This window comes from Lepisosteus platostomus, chromosome 20 (assembly GCF_059453375.1).
Source record: "Lepisosteus platostomus isolate fLepPlt1 chromosome 20, fLepPlt1.hap1, whole genome shotgun sequence".
NCBI classification, from domain to species: domain Eukaryota; kingdom Metazoa; phylum Chordata; class Actinopteri; order Semionotiformes; family Lepisosteidae; genus Lepisosteus; species Lepisosteus platostomus.
In genome coordinates this window covers 8,377,646-8,397,451 of record NC_142630.1, presented here as the reverse complement: position 1 = coordinate 8,397,451, position 19,806 = coordinate 8,377,646, and the positions used below count along the sequence as shown (strand labels likewise).

The 19,806-nt window shown below is 37.2% G+C and overlaps 1 protein-coding gene across 2 annotated transcripts in view; it reads right to left on the bottom strand.

Annotated features, from left to right (window-relative positions):
• The window catches only part of ankrd11 (ankyrin repeat domain 11), a 111,786-nt gene that overhangs the window by 77,287 nt on the left and 14,693 nt on the right, over positions 1-19,806 (bottom strand). For both annotated transcript variants that reach the window (XM_088614401.1, XM_088614402.1), the window contains exon 2: positions 12,864-12,937. The gene's annotated coding sequence lies outside the window, so the exon portion shown is untranslated. The remainder of the gene's footprint in view (positions 1-12,863; positions 12,938-19,806) is intronic.

The following is a 19,806-nucleotide window of genomic DNA, read 5'->3' as shown; positions in this document are numbered from 1 at the left end:
ATAAACCTATTACTTGTTCCTTTGTAGCCTACGCATGCTGATGCAGCTACCCACCTGAACTATCTGTAAATGTTTTTAAAGTTTGTAGACAATCCAGACATCGCCTGGCATATGTGAAAAAATTCTCAAGCTCCCTTTCCTAGGTAGCAAACATGCTTGGTATGAAATTAAAAACTGCTTTTGCTGTGCTTCAAAATTAGATGGAAATTCTAAGCCAAAGGTCTGAATGCATGCCAGGATTTCTGAAAGTCTTTGATCATTTCACACTTCATATAATTTTCAAAGATGTTAGACTTGGAAAATTTTCAGGTGAATACAGGAAAATCTCCGTTGTATATCTTAGTCTACTTCTGTGGTCTGTTTTTGCCTGATGGAAACTGATGAGTTTTCATTTTTCTATTTCAAAAACCTTTTTAAAAAATTACAGCAAACAAAATCACCCAAAAAGGAAGAGTACTCATCCAAGTTATGCCTTTGTACAATTATGTCTATGTTTGTATTAGGCACGGATTCTGACTGGTCTCACATGGAAACATGACGTCTGCCCCAGCTGGCTTGGAGCCAAAGATTATCAGTAACTGTGTGCTGCAGTGTAAACAGCACAATAAAAGCAGAGGATTTCACTCTTGTACTGTCCAGCCCTCTTTAGTCAGCAGAAAGCACACTTGTGATTTTTAAGCACCACACAGAGCTTAGAAAGTCTGCTGCTATTGCACTGGCTATAGCACTCTAATTCATAAACAGCATATAGCTGAACCTTAATGCAAGAACAGTAATTACTACATTCAAACTACTTTAACAATTCCATTCAACATCTACCATGAGGGATAATGAAAAAGTAAATGCTGTTATAAAATGACTAAAATAAATCATATGCAAGGTACAGCGCTTATGTCCAGGACTTTTGATTTATACTGAAATGTAATTATGTGCAGTCAAGGACTGTTAACTGTATTTGAGTGCTTGTGCTGCCCACACCTAATTTCCTGTCTTCATTTCATGTCCTGCAGGCCCCTGCACCTTCCTAGAAAGAAAGGTAAGGGTTAAATCACAAGGGAGCCATCTGTTGCTTCATCTGTTCCTCCCTGGCGCCTGGCCCTGCTTGGCTATAACCTGGCGTGACCAGGCCTCTCTGCTAGTTCTGTCAAAGCGTTCAGACTGTTCAGGAAGAAAGAAACACTGTAAGCTCCTCTTCTGCAGCTGAGTGACCACAACATCTTAAATGCCAGTTCCCTTCCGCTGAAGGGCACCCTCTGTTCAGCATTTTCATTCCATTTTCCTCACAGGATCATTGACGTTCATTTTACAGTTCAAGATAGTCTCAAAAGAACAAAATTTATGAACGAAGGACATACTTCTGCAACTTTTAAATGGGAATTAATCTGGCCCAAAGTACTAAAAAGTGAATATTAAAGTAAAAAATTCAAGATCAAGACAGTAATGGCGCTCACTGTGTATTGCACCACAGCACTGGAGTGGGGAGGGGGTGACTCAACACTAAAACCATGCTCCTCTGCATATTTTCTTGTTTATCTTTTGCTGACAGATCAAATACAAGCTGTTCACAAATACAGCATACTATCCCAATGAACTGATAAATAGGTCTGCGTGGAGTCTCCTCTGACTTTCAATTGTTTAGTTTTTCTTACATACCCTAGCCATCCCATTCCAAAAAAAAGGACAAAGGGGAGACCTTTTTAAATATTATCTAGGAAAAGTCTAAGAAAACTTTGTTGTAAATAGAGATTAGTAAATATCAGAGGCAGGAAATCTTAATAATCTTTTTAAAAAGCAACATGCTATCACTGTAAATGTTTAATGCTAAACAGCAATACACACATTTTTCTATACTTGTGTAGCGATACACTAAATAAACCAGCTTCAAGACAGGATTTGTCTTCTGAAAGGGAGAAAGCATTTCCTGACCTATACATTCTTTTCTGAAAAATAATGTTTAGCAAGCTGTTTAAACAACGATAGCCTGTCTGTACTCTCAGCTGCTTATACATATGTAAACTTCAAATGGAAAAAAAAAAAACCCTTCACATACAAGCGCAATTCCAATTCCAAGCATGAACTCTCCCCAGAATACAAGTTGAAACTGATTCTGAGATTATTCCAGGCCAGCTGTAGCAAATCAAAGCCAGGAATCGGGGAATAGAAAGCGCCCACATGAAGAGATTGCTGTCATTTTGAACCCAATAATTGAGGAACACCTGGATCCGGTGGAGCTCAGTCCCATTTAACTCTTTCAGGTGCTTAAGTACATTATGAGGGTGAGCTCGCATTAAGGCACGCACTTCAAAAATAAAACACTAGCACAAATCACCCTGAAGAACTGCTGGTTTTAAAGGAAATCCCACAGGACATGTATGGACAACATACACATTGCTCAGCCACACAGCCTCAAAACAAAGAGGCCTTTGGAATGGGTACCTGTCAGGCCGTAGCTGGTACTGTTCAGAATAGGTTTGTACACCTGAATCTGCTCAAGTCCTTAACAGAAAAGAGATGGGAGATTAAGGACAAATGCAACACGTATTAGTAGTCTGAAAGAAGAACTTAAAAGATGGGATGTCAGATGCTTAGAATACATTTCTAATGAATGAGAAAGAAATGTATGTTTAAGTTTCAGAGGATAAAAAATAGTTGCTTCTAGAATGTAAGATTACATATTACTAGGACATGATTCAAATGCAGATGAAGAGGAGTCAGTACCTTCCCTTTATTAGAAAGCAGGAAAAGAGCTGGGCATTGTCTACTATATTTCTAAACTGTAAACTGCACATTTAACTCTAAAGCAATTGAAGAGATAAACAATAGTATGTGTTCATAATGCCTAGCAATACTCAATCTGATTGCAGAGTTCTTCCTGAAATACTGCAGTGTACTTGATATAATTCAGCTTCCAGTCAGAAAAACGCAGAGGAAAATAACTATAAACTACAGACTAACTACCTATGGGACCTTCTGATTTGAATAAAAACTGTCTTATAATAACAGATTAAAATTCCTAAACAGTTACATAAGAAAAAAAAATAAGATTCCTTGCATACAACCTCACATAAACAAAGAGACGGGTTTGGGCTAGTCCCATACAATGCCCATGACTGTTTAAAAGAACAGGGGGAAGTGAATACAAATAATTTAAAACCCTTTCTTGTTTTTTAGTGCGAGACAAACAGTGCTTTGGTCACCACTTTTACATTATTTACAAATTTTGCATTTAAAACATTTGACATACTGGCATCACTTAAAGAAGATTAACTTATTAAAATGTGAAAACTGCCAGAAGAATTTCAACAAGTTTTTTTGCTAAGAAATGACAAAATAATGAGAACCTGAACTAAACCTGCCTACATACATATTTTCCATTTTCCTCATACAATGTGCATTAATATATTATTGTATAGGCTAAACGTTTCAATGTCATAGGATCCATTATTACAAAGTCTACAGTCTAATGCAGAAGTGTCAGATTTTTTCAACACTCATTTACTAGCTTCCATATGAATAATACGCATTACAGCTGCACTAGTATCAATTATGTAAACATGCAAAATATGCTTAATTACTGATCATTTTCAAGTTTTGTCAACTGTCACAGAACTATAAAAAGATTCACCAGACAAATGGTTTGCTTGCCCACATGTCCTGACCTTTTAAACTTTTTCTCTCTGCTGAATTCTTCCTCCCAGACTTTTCTCATATTACTTGGTTACTCTAGGCCCATGGCCCAAAACGCCCTAACGCTGGCCTACCGCTACTCAACCAATCTCCTGCTGTCTACCTTCGCTCCTTATTAATTTCATACATCCCCTTGGGCCTTAGACCTCTATGCCATTCCTCACAAAGCAGACTTTTTGCAACCCCTCTCTATTCCTCACCTCCAGAACTCATTTTCATTCCACTTCTGTGGAGCTAGGGTGAAGAATGAACGGCCCACAGAAATCACAAAGTGGTCAGTCTACACAAGTAGCACCTGTGATATCTCAGTTCTCAGTCTTCACTCTCACAAATATTCTAATATTGTCCTCAACTACTGGATTTGCAAAGTAACTTATTGCACTTATTCACTGTACACATTATACCATCAGCTTTTCATGTGTTCAATTCATCTTGGAGCCCAAGTATCTGTATATTGTTTTAGTTCCATTGACATTATGTTGTTTCGCGCAGCACATGCATGGTATATCCCGGGTGTGTTGGCTTTGTCATTTTATTAATTTGTGCTTGGGTGTACTTATCTTCAATTATGTATAGTAATAGTAACGAGGACCACTTATGGTTACTAACTACATTGAGCTAAGGATGTAATGATACAAACATGGGAAAAATTATAAACATCTATGCTCACTTTTAGGCTCAATGGTACCATGACATCAAAAATGAAGGCCAAAAAGTAGTAAGGAATTTCCTAGGCTCAGATAATGAAATAAACATCTAGTCCAACAATTTTGGACAACTCCATTTTGTAAAATGAATTACAAGACTAATCGCCACAAGATACAAGGCACTGCAACTGGACGTGTCAGGCCACAAGCCCTGGCGATCTGGTGATTGTCTTCAGGGCTATGGGTTAGGCAGCAGGGATCCAAGGAGAAGAAAGCTTTTCAGAAAGGAAGATACAACTGCAAGATGGTCAAACCACAGAAGAGCAGGAGTTGATTAGAGGCACTTCAACCATTCAAGGTACATAGGAGAAGGCCGTCAGATTATAGTTTATAAAACTAACAGGAAAGTGAAAACCATAACTCACACCACTGATAATTGTTTAATAAGCGTCTAGTTTCTTTAAAGTTCAGGCTATAGACCAATAGGGATTTTTTTACTGATCGTTTTTTTCAACATGAAATTTTAAAGTTTCAGCACATCAGCAGGTTTACTTTACAGAAGGGCTTTGGGTGAGGAATTTCACTGAATTCTCTGGAAACAAAAGAAAGGGAAAATGTTCAGCAACAAAGGGAAACTGCAACTTCCTGCCATGAGCAGTTTCACGAAAAGTTACAATTGTGCTGCTAATGTGTCCCTTTCTGTCACTAGTGTCAAAGAAAGGATCACATGAAGGGGGAAGATCTGGCATATTAGTAAACAAATCTGGACTTTGCAAAAAAATTACTAAGCTTAAATGTGCATACAGTCATCACAGATAAACATTAGACAAATCAGCTTGTAAAAGTAAGTCAGGATCAATGTTTCAGTTTTGTACTTTAATCATTTCTACATAAAACAAATGTGATGACTTCTGATATCCCTGTTTTTAAGAAAAAAATTGCATAATCCAAAGCCTCTGCCCAACCACAACAAATTCAGTTCAACCATCTGATTCCAGTAATCTGGCCTCTTGTCATGTCCTTCTCTGGGTTTATGCAGTGCACTCCTACGCAAAACTGAACTTCTCATCTGCAGCCACAGTGAAAGAGCACAGTCATTATCATCCAGACAGAGGGCTGGAAGCAGAAACTATGGAAAAACCGGGAGTAACTTTAAGGCAAGCATAGTAAATTACAAGGCATTACCAGACCCAACCACATTATATGACACGAATAATATCACAGGACTACTGCATAAAAAATACAGAAAACTTTATTTTGCAAGTGTAAAACTTTGGGGTTTTCACAGAACACCAAATTACAAAAAGAAAGGTGCAATAAAAGTCAATGTCAGACGAGATTTAAATTTGGTCTTTAAAGAGATGGCTAGCCTGCTATTTAAAAACATGACTCAGTTGCTTTGAGTTCAGAATGTCTGGTTTTAAATCTTTAAACGGAAAGACCTGACTGCATAAGCATTTTTAATTTTTTTTTATTTTTATTTTTACTAATCGCAATGTATTGGTGAGTGAGCTGCGTATGTAAAGAGAGAGAAGCAATGTGATAATCCCAATTTAAAATTCCTTCTATTATAACTGTTCAGAAACTTCCACACTCTAAAAAAAACTAGAGACCAGATGCTTAGATTGCCTTTAGATTGTTCAAGTTAAGCTCTAAACTGTCCTCGTAACTCATTGGTTATCACTGACCTACACCACTACATTAAAAATACCAAGCCAATAAAAATGCAGGTTTGGGGCACTATGGGGTAGTTTTACATCAAGTTAGAAACACTCATTTGTTCCATTAAGGTTTACAGATCATCAGTCTAACCTGACTGAAACTTGTTGGAGAAACATGGGTCTTCTGTTCTTAGTTTCGAAGCGTGGGAGGCAAATTATAACACTGGCAATACAAGCAGGCCTTGTACAATGCTACAGAACAGACATGACTAATGTGATTTTTCTCATTTGTGATGAGCAGATCAAGTAAGGCTTTCTTGCTGAAGTGCTGTGTTCTAGACAGTGTATATCATACTTGTGTGCACAGGCAAAACAATTAAGACAATTTTTCAGAAGTGTAAAAAAGACACGCACATCAGCCCCTTGGCAGTACGATGGAAGAAGTACAAGTAAAGGTTAATCTAGTACTATAGAGGATCACAACAGAATGACATAACAGAATTGTTCCACTCCCAGGCAAAGAAGTATATATACACCAAAATCCCAATAACACAGCTCAGTGGCACTAGACTTTGTAATGCTTCTGGTTAAATCTTACTTTGTACCTCTTTCCATGGCTGACTGATTTGTATCTAGTACCAAGAGGAATAAAAAAACCTATTTAGTGAATTAAAGAACTTGTCACAGGAATAATATTAGTACTACCATGTCCATGTGATCTTTGGGGCTCCCAACCTTCTATATCCTCTAAGTGCCCCTGTATTTACTCATCTGTAAATCTCTACAGCATGCTACCCAGTGAAAGCTCTTAAAATATGATTCACTTGGTTTATTTACTCTATTTTTATTTGGGCTAGCCTACTGTTTTCAGAGGTAAGCTTGAAAAATGTTATCTGTGGCTCTGATTGCAACATTTTAAGTGTAAAGTCAAACAATTTGGACAAAGTGGCAGTTGCTAAGAAAGCAAAGTTAGATGTTAGCTAATTTGAGCCTTTTTGGGGAGATAAATATAGATTTCTTCAACAAAGACTGTGCTGCTTGTGCTCCATGTTGTACTCCAAATTGCATGAAAAATGGGTTACAAAACTGTTTTCAGTCGACATCACCATGCATATGAATGAAGTCAACCTCCATCTGCAGGGTGCAGATCAAACTGAGATGGGTCTTTCCATAATATGGAAGGCATTTCAAGTAAAACTTGCCATTTGTTTCTCTGAAAATTAACACTTCAACTTTTTGGTGTTTCCAACATCTTAAAGAACTTTTACAACATGGCTCAATCCGTGTTGCTGAGTTTGGACTGTAAATGCAAAAGCTGGCATTGGAATTTTCCCGATTGGAAATCTGTCAGATTTCTGATTTCCAACGTTTTGGCCCCCTGTTTTCTGCTTATGCCAGAGAGTTTTGATAAGATCATCAAGGATAACATTAACTGGTAAGATGTTACGAATTTTGGATACTATAATCAATTTAAGTAAGGCTATGGACATAAAACAAGTATCAATGGCACACAAATCTATAAAGACAAATGCATGAAACGTAAGAACTCTTAGAACACCCCTTCTGAAAGGTTGCTGACCCTTTGTCTACACAAACGGGGAGTTGACGTAGATCTAGCGTACCAAGGCCAAATATGTTCTCTTCATCATAAAGAAAAGCAAAAAAAGGAACTGCTTGAGTGCACCAGCTAGACATTCAATAGGTAAAATTACCCCATTACTTGTGCCTGATCACCTCACTAATGAGGTGGTGTGGTATTTAAGAAACCCAATCTCGGTTGTACTACAGTCAGGTATGAATGACCATTTAATTAACACCACTAAACACCAAAACATTATCCATTATCTGTATGTTTTATTTTTCTAAAAACACAACTGCAAAGTGATCTTTTGCTTTTAAAGGAGTCACATTTATTAACTGTATTAGAAGTTTTTTTAAAATCTACTCTAGATCTAGATTTTCTAGATCTACTCAAGCCAACAACAGATTCAGTAAGCATATACATCAAGCATCTCAAATTTACAAGGGCAAAACAAAAGGGGGAGAGGAAATAAAAATGAACAGATTTCCAGTCTTAAGTTCATAACTGAAACACAGGAACAGAATGTACTTGAATGCCAACACTTACAGAAATTAAAACTTGGTTGCAGCTAAAGAAACTGAATATTTAAAATCTGAGCTCTTAAAATATTAAAATATTTTGAAATACTCAGAACCTTAAACATGTAGACAACCCATTCACTTCTACAACTGTCTACAGACAGTTCAGAAAGGAAATAAAGACTCTAAGGAACTTGGGTCAGGCAAATACACAGTCTATATTAGGTCATGTTGAAATGGTTGAACAGTCCATTAGCTAAATGAAGACATAAATGCCACAAAACTGAGCATTTGCTCACAATTAATGCTTTAAATTCTTCAAAATCATTCCCCTGCTCCATGTTCCCAGGATCTATATAGAATACTGTTCTTCCTATCTAAGGCTCTCCTTTGTACATTTATATATTACAATTTTATACCTCATGGTAGATCAGAAAGTCAGAAAAGCTCAACAAACTATTCCTTTTAGCCGTGTGCTCTGTTATTTATCCTTTTTAATCTCACACCTACACCTTCATTTACAAACTCTGCACCACTGCTGAGCTAAAACAGCCATCAAAAGCGATTTCCATCACACTGCCACATCAGAGCCTTGACCCCTGTGCGACTCCTCCTGATGAACAAGCTTAAGAAGGAGGGGAGGGGGAGAGCCCAGGCAGCTGTCGCTTAGGGGTCAGTGGAAATTGCCATTCTGTGCAGGTCCAAGAAAGCTCGCAGCAGCACTTGCCTCCTGTTACCCATGTTTACAGTGACAGAACAGCTAAGAAGCTCAGCAGTCTGCAAGACTTAAGCCTCGGTTTCCTTTTCTTACAAAGTACGCCCATGTCACATGCGAGCACCTGGCTCTCTGGGGCCCTGCAGAAGGTAATATGCCCAAACGCAGTGCTGCAGTGACTTTATAGGCGATACCCTTGTCTCACGTGAAGACAACCAACACAAACATGCACATAGCAATGCTGTTAAAATCCAAAGACATGCAACTTCTAAATTTGTCCCAAGACAATAATGCAGAGCTGCTCGAGCATAAAATGGGAACCACATGACTGAAGTGAGCACTTCCCAAACTTCTCTCTTCGAGTGCAAACACCAAAAAGGCCTCAAGCATAAAGCAAAATATAGTACAGAAAAACCTTATAAAACCCAACCTACATATTTTAGAGCATCGTTACATTGTCATGTTATCCAAGACACAGATGTTCATACAATTCCTGTATTTTAAATAACTGTTTAATTTTTATACATATTTAACTGATTGATGATGCAAACATTTCAGAAAAAGTGACAGAAGGACATCCAAATTAGCTATCTACCACTAGTCGTGGGTGGTAAGAACAAAATGACAGTGAGGCATGCAAAACTGCAAAAAAATTTGAGAAAGATTTTCAAGAACAAATTTGCATGAAAAAACTACAAATGGATTTCAAGCCAAATTAATTTTTATAAAGCTTATTTTGACAAGGAATAAATCCTTTCCACAGCTTGGCACGTCCTCGTGCCTCACACAACGCACAAGCTCAATGGTAGATATGCTCTATTTTTCTGCCCTTCATGACAGCCAAGTATCTGACCTTCTACTGAAACTCTATCTAGTTGTTCCTGAATGGACCATGAACTGAGAACCTTGATGGCTGAACTTCAGTTTCAAAACACTCCCTCTTACACTGCTCAATGAAAATAATGTAAACGCCTTTCATGTTTCCTGGCAACAGATTGCGTAGGCAATGTGTAGAACACTACCTATTAACGCAGACTCTGCATTGTAAAGCAGTAAAACCATTCTTAGTCTAAATTACCTTTACATCAAAATGGAATGGGCACAGACAAGTCAATGCATTAGTGCCCAGTTTCAATTTAGCTCTGCCTTCTATTTGATATGATGATCATCCAATCACAAACACTCGAAACAACCTGAACCATCTCTCTTTGCTGGAATGCATTGATCTTCTGATATGATGTAAGGGTACAAGTATAAGGTGAGGTTTCATCATCAGCATCAGCACAAGGCTCACACTACATAAGCTCAATTAGAGAATATCGCTTGGCTGCTTTAAACAGCAGAAACGTATGCTTAATGTAAAACTATGACAAAAAGCATACAGCCAATGATTTTGTTCAAAAGTCACTCACACGTGTGTGGATTCTAGGATACTACTTCAATTCCATACGCGCTGCTTGACAACAGCCAGTCAAAACGACTGATCTATCAAAGCAAAATGACCTGTGCTGCAACGGCCAAATATTTTGCCGCTCTTTTATGTACTTGATCACAGTGAGGCAAAAAAGATAAGATCGGGTGGGCTGCAAACAGAAAAATCCATTACTAAACTATGGCCTGAACTCATTCAAACAAAATGACTCAATCATGTTCTACATTTCTTAATGTTTCACATAACAAACCAAATTGTTCCGAAGTATTCAGTAATGAATCCATGATGTGCAGACATTTTAGTTGATCCTGTTGGATACAGGTACCACTCAGCTGCTGTAATGATGGTGGTATGACAGGAGCAATTCCAAGCATGCAGCAGAGGGGCAACTGCAAGTACACAGGGACAGGTCTACCGCAGTATTGTTATCACAGAGACTGTCAAGAAGAATGGAATAAATCATCGCCACTTTTAAAAACCTGAAAGTGGTGTGAAATGAAAAATACAAAACTTCAAAAAACCAAGGCAAATGAACTAACGCAGAACACTTGGTTAACCATCTCAAACACGAACAAGGCGATCAGGTTTCTACCAGTTCCTTTTTCCGTCACACAGAAAGGACGATTATTTTAGTTATTTAAAATTAAAATAATCAGGGACAGGCAAAAATTGTCTGCTTCACTTTTGACAATGTTTTCGACACATAGGCTCTTTCAATCAAGCATTTACAAATTCACAGCAAAGAGGAGAGCAGAGAATTAGTGAACAAAGCCCCTACAGTTGTCTCAACTTTGCTATGCAAGTTATGTAATGACTGGCAGAGAGTTCCCGGTAAGGTTTCAGACTGAATCCAGTGATGGATAGAACGCATTTCAGAAAAGCCATTTCTAGCAAGTAAAACTGAAACATGACTGTGAAAAAGATGACAGCACTTTCATGTACAACCTAAGGTCTGCAATAAGTGAAATATTTAGAATAATATATAATAGTGCTGTAAATTAAAACAAACAGTATATGGTGGATAATTTGTAAACATACTAAAGATTCCTTTCATTAACTTCTAGACTCAGCTTCTGTGTAGTAAGATACCCACATTTTCTATGCAGTGGATCACATGGTTCCTCACAATACGAGACAAAAATCTGAGTTTTTTTTTTTAAAAACACCACTGTTTCAGCTGCAAATAGAGGAGAACAGAGCTGGGTAAAAAAAAGTCAAACTGCTTCCATTGCTGTTTATAATCAGCAGTTCTATATTTATTGAAAACACTCAGTTGTGAAAAGTTTAAGAATACATAAATAGAAAACTTCATATAAGCATCCATAAAAACCTCCTCCTGCTTCAGCTGTTTACTAACTATGCTTACTGATCAAGGAAGGAAGAATCACATGAGCTGTGCTCCGGCAAGTGACAATTCATTTCTAATTAAGCACCCTGGGAGGGGAGATGGAGCTCTGACCCACTTTCCCAGACTCTGTGCGAAAACACAGTAGAGTGCACACCATCCTCTTCACACAAATCAGCCCTTTACAAAAGGAGGAGAGAACAGTCTGGATGGATGCCAAGCTTTATTTTTAATACATGCATACTAGACAAACGTAAAGGATTTCAGACAGCCTGTTTGCACCAGCACAGTAAGAGTCTGCATTGCAGCTTTGGATTAAATAAACACACAGCGTACGCATTTCCACTCCAACTGCAGAGCTCATATCTCACCTCACGGACAAAAAAAGCCTTAAAAACATAAGCGAAAGACCTAAAGTCTTGGGTTTTTCTACCTTATACACAGAACAAGCTATAGTCAAACAGCTTCAAATGACACCAGAAAACTGAACTGAAGAGAAGACAAGTTTTAAGACGAATTTTGTCTCTCTATCTTCTCACAACCTTGCCTCGGAATAAGCAATTAAATCATAGCAATTGCTTTTAACACCCTAATTTCTTTGACCAAACTCAACACAAACAAACAGTTTTAAGGCAGCTTACATAACTCAACATTAAATGTTGGGTGGATGCACTTGGCTCAATTCCCTAACCAAACCTGACTCATCAAGCAAATCTAATCATACAAACCTGAATTCCTGCCCTTTCATACCAATTCTATTAGCAATATTACAAACTGCAGGCCACACATCAACTAAGCTACAAGAGAACCGTGAACACCACACAAGTTTATACACAAAAACAGTGGACATAATGTCTGCAACACCTGTAAATATTTCTCCAAGAGATTAAAAAAAATAAGTCCTCATTAACCAAAGAAAAAGCACAACACTTAACCAATTACACACAGTCGCTACATATCTATGTCTTACAAAAGCAACAATTGAATGAATAACCCATTTCCCCCAAAAACTTGTAAGAATTAAATGACAACAACATGCAGAAGAAGTCTGATGTCAAAATAATTATGCAAGACTCTACATTCTTCCTGAATGCCAACAGCCTTGTCCAGAAATAATTTTCCAAAATGCAAGAACCTAGAAAATCTGTTAATATAAAAGCATTCTGAAATATCAGAAGGAAACCAATGCCTAGCCTTTAGCAAGCTTTCTAACATTTCAACATTAAACAAAAGCACAGTTCTCCAACAAGAAAAAAACAAGAAAAAAGGCAGTTACCGATTCCATGGTTGTCTTCAGTGGAGTTCGTTTTAAATCCGACAAATATCTGGTGCAATGAGGTTAAGAAAATCCTGAAAAATAAAAAAGGTAGAATGTCAGGATTAGTTAACAGTAAACTGGAGTTTCACATACCTAACTTGATATGTCACCCAGAGTCTAATTTCAATCTCAGGTTCAATTAACAACCATATCCATTTTCATCTTGTAGGCTGCCAGGAAAATGGCTACCTGAAGAGTATCTTAAAAAATAGCACTGGAGAAACTATTCTTGATGCAGAGACAGCCCTGTGTTTTGCTTGTTGCTTGAACATCCTGCTGTATACTCATCTCCATTTTTAAAAGCTTGTTACATTATTGGAAGAACAAAAAAAGTTTAATTCTTAAACAATTACAGTATCGCACCATCAAAAGTGGATTCTCATATGTGCAGCCTGTATCATCTCTCAAAGCATGGGCTCATCTAAATTTAAGGCAAGTTTATAAAGGACTCCAACTAGGCTACACAACTACATTCCTTGTAGTAATTGCAACATTTCTACAATTTTAAATACTGGTTAAACAAGGCAAACTAAAGCCTCAGGACCTCCTATTTAAAAAAGACTTAAGTCAAGCTACTGAGATAACCTCTGTGCAACATGTAAGCTGTAAAATAAAACAACTTTGTTATGATGACATTTTTCTTAAAGGTACTTCCTGTAGCATCAGATGGAAAGACATCCTGTAAACTGCAGACATTCTGTAGGCCTGTTGCAGAAAGCAAACCGTAAAATAACATTTCCTTTCACAAATGAATAAATAGCACATCCTCCTTATTTTAACTATATAATCATAGCAATGTACCTTACGTTACTGAAAAATTTGTGATACATTCATGATATTTATTTTGGAAGAAGCTTGCAACAGCTGATGAGCAAATGAACACAATGTATACTGTGAAGGTGTAAAAAATAAAAATTCAATGAGAATTTAAAGAGTCTCACCAGTACATTTCAGCTGGTAGAAGATTGGTTGAAAAATCAACAAAGACATTTTACTAAGGTTTCAGAATGGTGAGAACACTACTACCACAGTTAAACAGAGCTAGAAGGATTAAGGCCATTTGAATCTTATAGCGTGTCTGCACACAGATCCAACTCCCTGGTTTCACAGCAGGAATCCAGACAATCTGACTGATCCAGAATCGTGAGTACTCTGGCTTAATGGAGCTGAAACTGGGGTGTAGCCTTACCAAGAAAATCTCTGCACTGCAAAACACATTCTTTTGCTACGGTGAACTTCCGTACCAGGTTTATTTTGCTGCTTTTTTAATAGACTAATACCAAACCTACTCAAAGTCTACTCAAAGAAAATTGACTGAGGAGTATTTTTACACTTTGAGAACGTTCAATATTTTTTGGGTACTTGGACTCAAGCTGACAGTTACAGAATGCCTTAATGAATTCCATGGTATGGTGCACCAAGATCAATTGTGCCGAAATTATAATATAAAACTAATATTTTTAACATATCATTTTACACTTGTGAAAGGAATATAAACAGTTTGGAAAACTCCTAATATGAAAGGCTGTAAATGATTTTTGTATTCCCACTGGAGTGATTATACACTACGTAACAGTAAGCGAGGTGTATAAACTTTCAGACTCACATCGCCTCAGTCTCCACAAGTAAGCAATAGTTACTGCTAAACTAAATTAAATCCATAAATGTTTCTCAAAACTAAGTGTGCACTAAACACCATGCTGAAAGCACGCATGCAGTCTAGTAAATCGGGTGCAAATGAGAAGCACTAGCAGAGAATTTTAAAAAAATGTTTCAAAGCTTAAACGTAAAAAGGGAGCGGCAGCTCAGCTACATCTCCAGAGAGTTTCACTTTGCTAGTCACTGCTGCTAGAGATTTCTCACATCAGAACAAACAATGCACATTAAAATGGAAAAACTGAAGATTTTCACCTGCTTTTAAGACAATCCAAGAGAAAACCCATGAATGAATTCCCATTGACTTGCAGGACACGGAATGTCTTTTCATAAACTCTTTTTATCCAGATAATATGAGAAGCTTCCTACTTAGCTAATGAAGCCAACACATAAGTCTATGGAAACCTGTATTCCAAGTTCATCAGCTTTTACAGACAGTGGATTGAAGGAGTGAAGAACAAGCTACTCGGCCGTATTGTTGCAGACAATAGCTGGTCTTTTTTCAAGAAACAGATATTTGGGATACAAGGAGTAATTAAATATTTTCCAATACGAAGTTGTGTTTGCAGCATTTTACATAAAAATCGATTCAGTTACAAAAGTTCTAAGAATATAGCAAGCAATTCTTTTTGGCATAAGCAACCTGGAGTTGATTCTTGAGGTACACAAATCAATTTAGGGAAGAGAGAAACAACAGTAACTGAATAAAACATTTATGTGTGTATCTATACCAAACTAAAGGACCAACTGTTAACCCGATGCACACCTATTGTGCACCAAACCAGTTATACAGCAGGTCCCAAATTTTAAATACTATGCCTTCTTTTGCAGAAATATGAAATGTTATTCTACCTAACTGGCAAATCTTTTTGATACAGGGCACTGGCTGGTTGTTTTCTTACACTGTAGTGAATCACAGTCCATATTAGGTTCAGGCCATTTTCATCTGTTTTTTTCTTAGATTTGAGCATGTAAATGTTTAACTATAATGACTGCATGAGTTGAAAGCTCACAAATGGTGTTCCGTATGAGTCAGTGGTAGTACAAATAGCAAAAGCTCAATCTTTGCATGCAGTACTGGGAAAGTTCTTATACAAACTTGTGTCTTTTTATTTTACCTTAATGCTAACACTGACAAGAACCTGATAGCAAACATAGATTTTAATGTGTGATGTTGTCTGCAATATATAAGCATCTCGTACCAAGCAATAAGCATCAGTGTAGAAAGATACTCAGTTTTAACAAAGTTTAAGATTAACTTAAATGGTCAGATGAAAAGGACTGAAATCACGGAAATGCATAGAAATTTGATATAAAAAAACTACAGCAATGTTGACAAATCATATACATTTCCTGCATGTAAGTGAACAGGTCTGGACATTTGGCAGATATGAACTGCATTTGAAGGGGAAAGTGCTGCTGTTTTAGGACCTCAGAACAGCCCTGCCTATAATTGTAATTTACACACATCGCTTTTCTTACATTCTGTTTTGCTACAACTATTCATCACACAGGAGGATTTAACACTTCAGGTTTCGCTATTGGTGCCCTGCAGCAGCCTTGGAGTGCCCAGGGCTTCCCTGATCTGTTGGGATGTCTGCTTTTCTCTTCTCTTCAAACCAAAACTATTCGCTTTTAGTGTGGAAAGAAAAAAATAAAAGGTAGTAGACAACTGTGAAAAATCACAACTCCAACCATTTATGATGGAGATTGCTGAAGACTAATCTTATATAAATCTTAGACTTATGGCTTTCAATTAATTTGGTTGTCTGACTTTTTACTTGATCTGGTCCCACAGGCTTAATAAATTACCCAACACCAGCCTTTTTTATTATTAAAACATATATGCCTTTACTCCAATGACAATTATTTCCAATACATTTCATATTAAACAGCAAATTAAAACTGATTATGTGCTTAAATAAATGAAAAACCTAAAACTGTTAAATCGATTTTAACAAGCTTGTTAACATGGAGGAAGCCAAAAACTGCAACTCTGCAGTGTAATGCACAGTGAACGTCTGAGGGCTTCATAAAGAAGCACACAATTGCCACAATAAAACCAAGAAGACAATCTGGAACAAGCCACCCAACACAATGATGGACAACTGAGAAAGCTAAAGATGCTTTAAAGTTAAAAAAAAAAAGACAGCAAAATTAAGTGTAACCAAATAAGACAAAAATGTCAAAAGGGCCGCCATATAGCAACAGAGCTTTGAGCACTGTACTTAAAAGAGACGACGTGTTGGAAAGCATTGCTTCAGAAGTCTGTCACAAAAATGACCAATCCTAAGTCTCAAAGTGTTGGTGATTTTCAGAGAAACAGTAAGGTGTTTTAAAAGAATCTGTATTGTTCCTTGCCTTCTCAAAAGTCACTGAACAGTCTAAGGCACAGATCTGGCTCACTGTGGAAGAAAGGCCTTAAGACCGTAATATTTTCATCCTGTTTGAAGAAATAAAACAGTACCATCTTTACACAGTTTTCTTTGTTTGGCTAATTGTTTCGGATTTATTTTCCCTTCCAGTAACGTAATGTAACTCAGACACAAAACCCTCAAAAACATAGCTGAAATAACCTGAGTAAGGGATTCTGTTAACAGAAATAAGTACACATGGGGAGGGTATATTTTTATAGGCCTTCAAAGCATGTTCGAGAGTTTTTGAAGACTAGGCCAATACTTATTTTAATTATTGCTTCTGTCAAAACCACAAACTAAGCAAAAGAAAGGGCAATTTTTTAAATCAAGATTCACAGTTGCAGATTTCTGTTGGAAAATCGAGGCATCAAATTGTCACAAACCAAGAACCATAAGAAAAGAGCCTCCTTCACTGTGCTTTTCTTTGCATTTAGACATTACTGTCACTCAGAACAGCAGCTCTCAAGATGAAAGGCTACACTCAGTCATGTTTCTGCGCGTAAAAGACTAATCATGTAATGAGCAACTGTGTCTGACAGATTTTGTTTCTTTAAACTAGTCAGAACATTTCTTGGAAACAGTTGTCTCTTTTGCATAAATACTTCCTACAGTTCACATTTAAGATTAATTATAAGGACTGTACTAATAAATATTAAACTGAGAAAACAAGAAAAAAATACAAATGTACATGAAATATCTTAAGACTTTAGGACAAATCACACATTTTTCCCATTAATATATTGCAGAGGTTACACAAAAACTCCAGTGCTTGAAATAAAAATCAACTCTTTAAAATCAGCCTTTTAGTACATAAAAACATCAATGTTTCTTAATGTTCACTACTTCAAATGATTTTTATTGCCTTTTTAGTCATCTAAAATTCTGGTATTGCCACTGTCCATAATTATGATTTGAGCACACCAAGAGTAATCTAGCATAAAGCACGGCACAACAGAAGTGAACTGCAGCTGTAAATTCTAAGGTTGGCTAGCAAATGCTGAATGCTGTATAACAGTAGGCAGTGCAGGATTTAACTGGAAACTGACATTAATGTTGGTCTTCACAGAGTCTGCTCTTTTTTCAACAGGTTCGAGTCATTCACATGCTTTACACAGTGTGGACTGCTTGATTTATTCAGGAAATCCTGACAAAGTAAACATGTTCCAACAATTTTTACCAATAAGAACTCACCCTGTAAACCTGCAAAACCCCATTTCTTATCTATGAACACATCTGCTCTAAAGACATTTAACATATTACCATACAGTGTTTCCTGGACACAATTATGTGCAATATGTACAAACATGCTGTGCAGTAAAGAAACAAAAAGGAATTTACATATTTCAGTTAACATGAGTGTTTTACTCTTTAATTTTAAGCTATAACCTAAATCGTTTTTGCAGGCTTGCAGGGAGATCAATGTTGTATGACCTATACTGCTAAAAACTCAAGACTATTTTATATCAGACATGTAGCATGAACTCTGATGCGCTTGATGCCAGATTTTTCCATAGCATATTAAATTCAGTCATCCTATCATTATTTCATAGAGGACGGGAACTTGACCCAGGCAGTCTTCTCTTAAAGCTAGTGCTCAACACCAGCTGTCTAAGGCACCTCTTAGAAAACGCCTACATAATTGATCAGCCAGAATTCACCAGGGACCTACAGTGTTTTAACGGGAATATATAGATGTTGACTGGTTTAGGCAAATATTTCTGGAAAATATTCTAACAGATGAAGTGAAGGCAAGCCTCTCTCAGTTTTACCACTGTTGGCACAACAAGCTTTGCTCAAAGACCATGTGTACCAACAGTGGAAACCCATAACGAAACCAGACATAAAAAACAGCAAACTTGCACGTCAGCAAAAACCAAAAAATACATTTTTTGCCTTTACAACAGTGGAGAATTTTTAAGATCTTCAGTTTCCCCAACATCTTTCACAAACCCGTATTGTTGCAAAAACAAAAAATGGTAAGGCCTCACTTAGCATTCCAGATGTTGATTCCTGACTGCAGTTCACAGCTGGTATGATGCACGCTAACAATTCACACTAACTAACTAATGAACTGACATTTAAATATATGTACAGAATTCAGAAGTGAATAGCTAGGGGGGTGGCTACTGGTCAGCACAGGGGAACTTGGTGGGTAAACAGGTTAAAATGTTACACAAACTGTGAAGGTGGTTACCACTCCCTTTTTCCTTCAACGGATTCAATACAATAAAAACTGCCTGTACCTCCTCACGGTCTCTTTACAGTCATAATACACCTACTAAAAAGCGAGAGTCCCCAAACCAAAACTAAAAAGAGGAAGCAGAACTCGGAATTGACAGTTATAGGTCCTACGTACTGCAAACAGGAGACGTTTGCTTGGCTTACATCTACATCTCTCAAACTGCTAACGTTTTTCCTGTTGTCAAGCTAATTTCTCTTAAGCGTAAAATTCACAATGAAAGAAATAAGTAGTAATACTGGCTTACAAGACACTATTACTGGGGGATGTTTACCAATTAACAGTTTTGCAATTCAATTGCAAATATATTTTTTAACACTACATTACGTGAGGATTGATTAATTGAAGATCACAGAAATGAAAACCTCCATATAACAAAAAGTGCGATTCTCATTATGTCAAAATGCACAGATTCTTCCTGTACTTTGCCCAGAATTTCAAATGAGCACAGGGAAAAACTAGCAGCCCTCATTAGGGAAACAGGCTGCAGGTGCTAGACAAGCACTGGTCAGCATCGCTATTGGCAACATGGTCAGACACTGCCAGATAAAACTGTCAAAATACAGTACAAAGCAAACTCCTCTCCAAC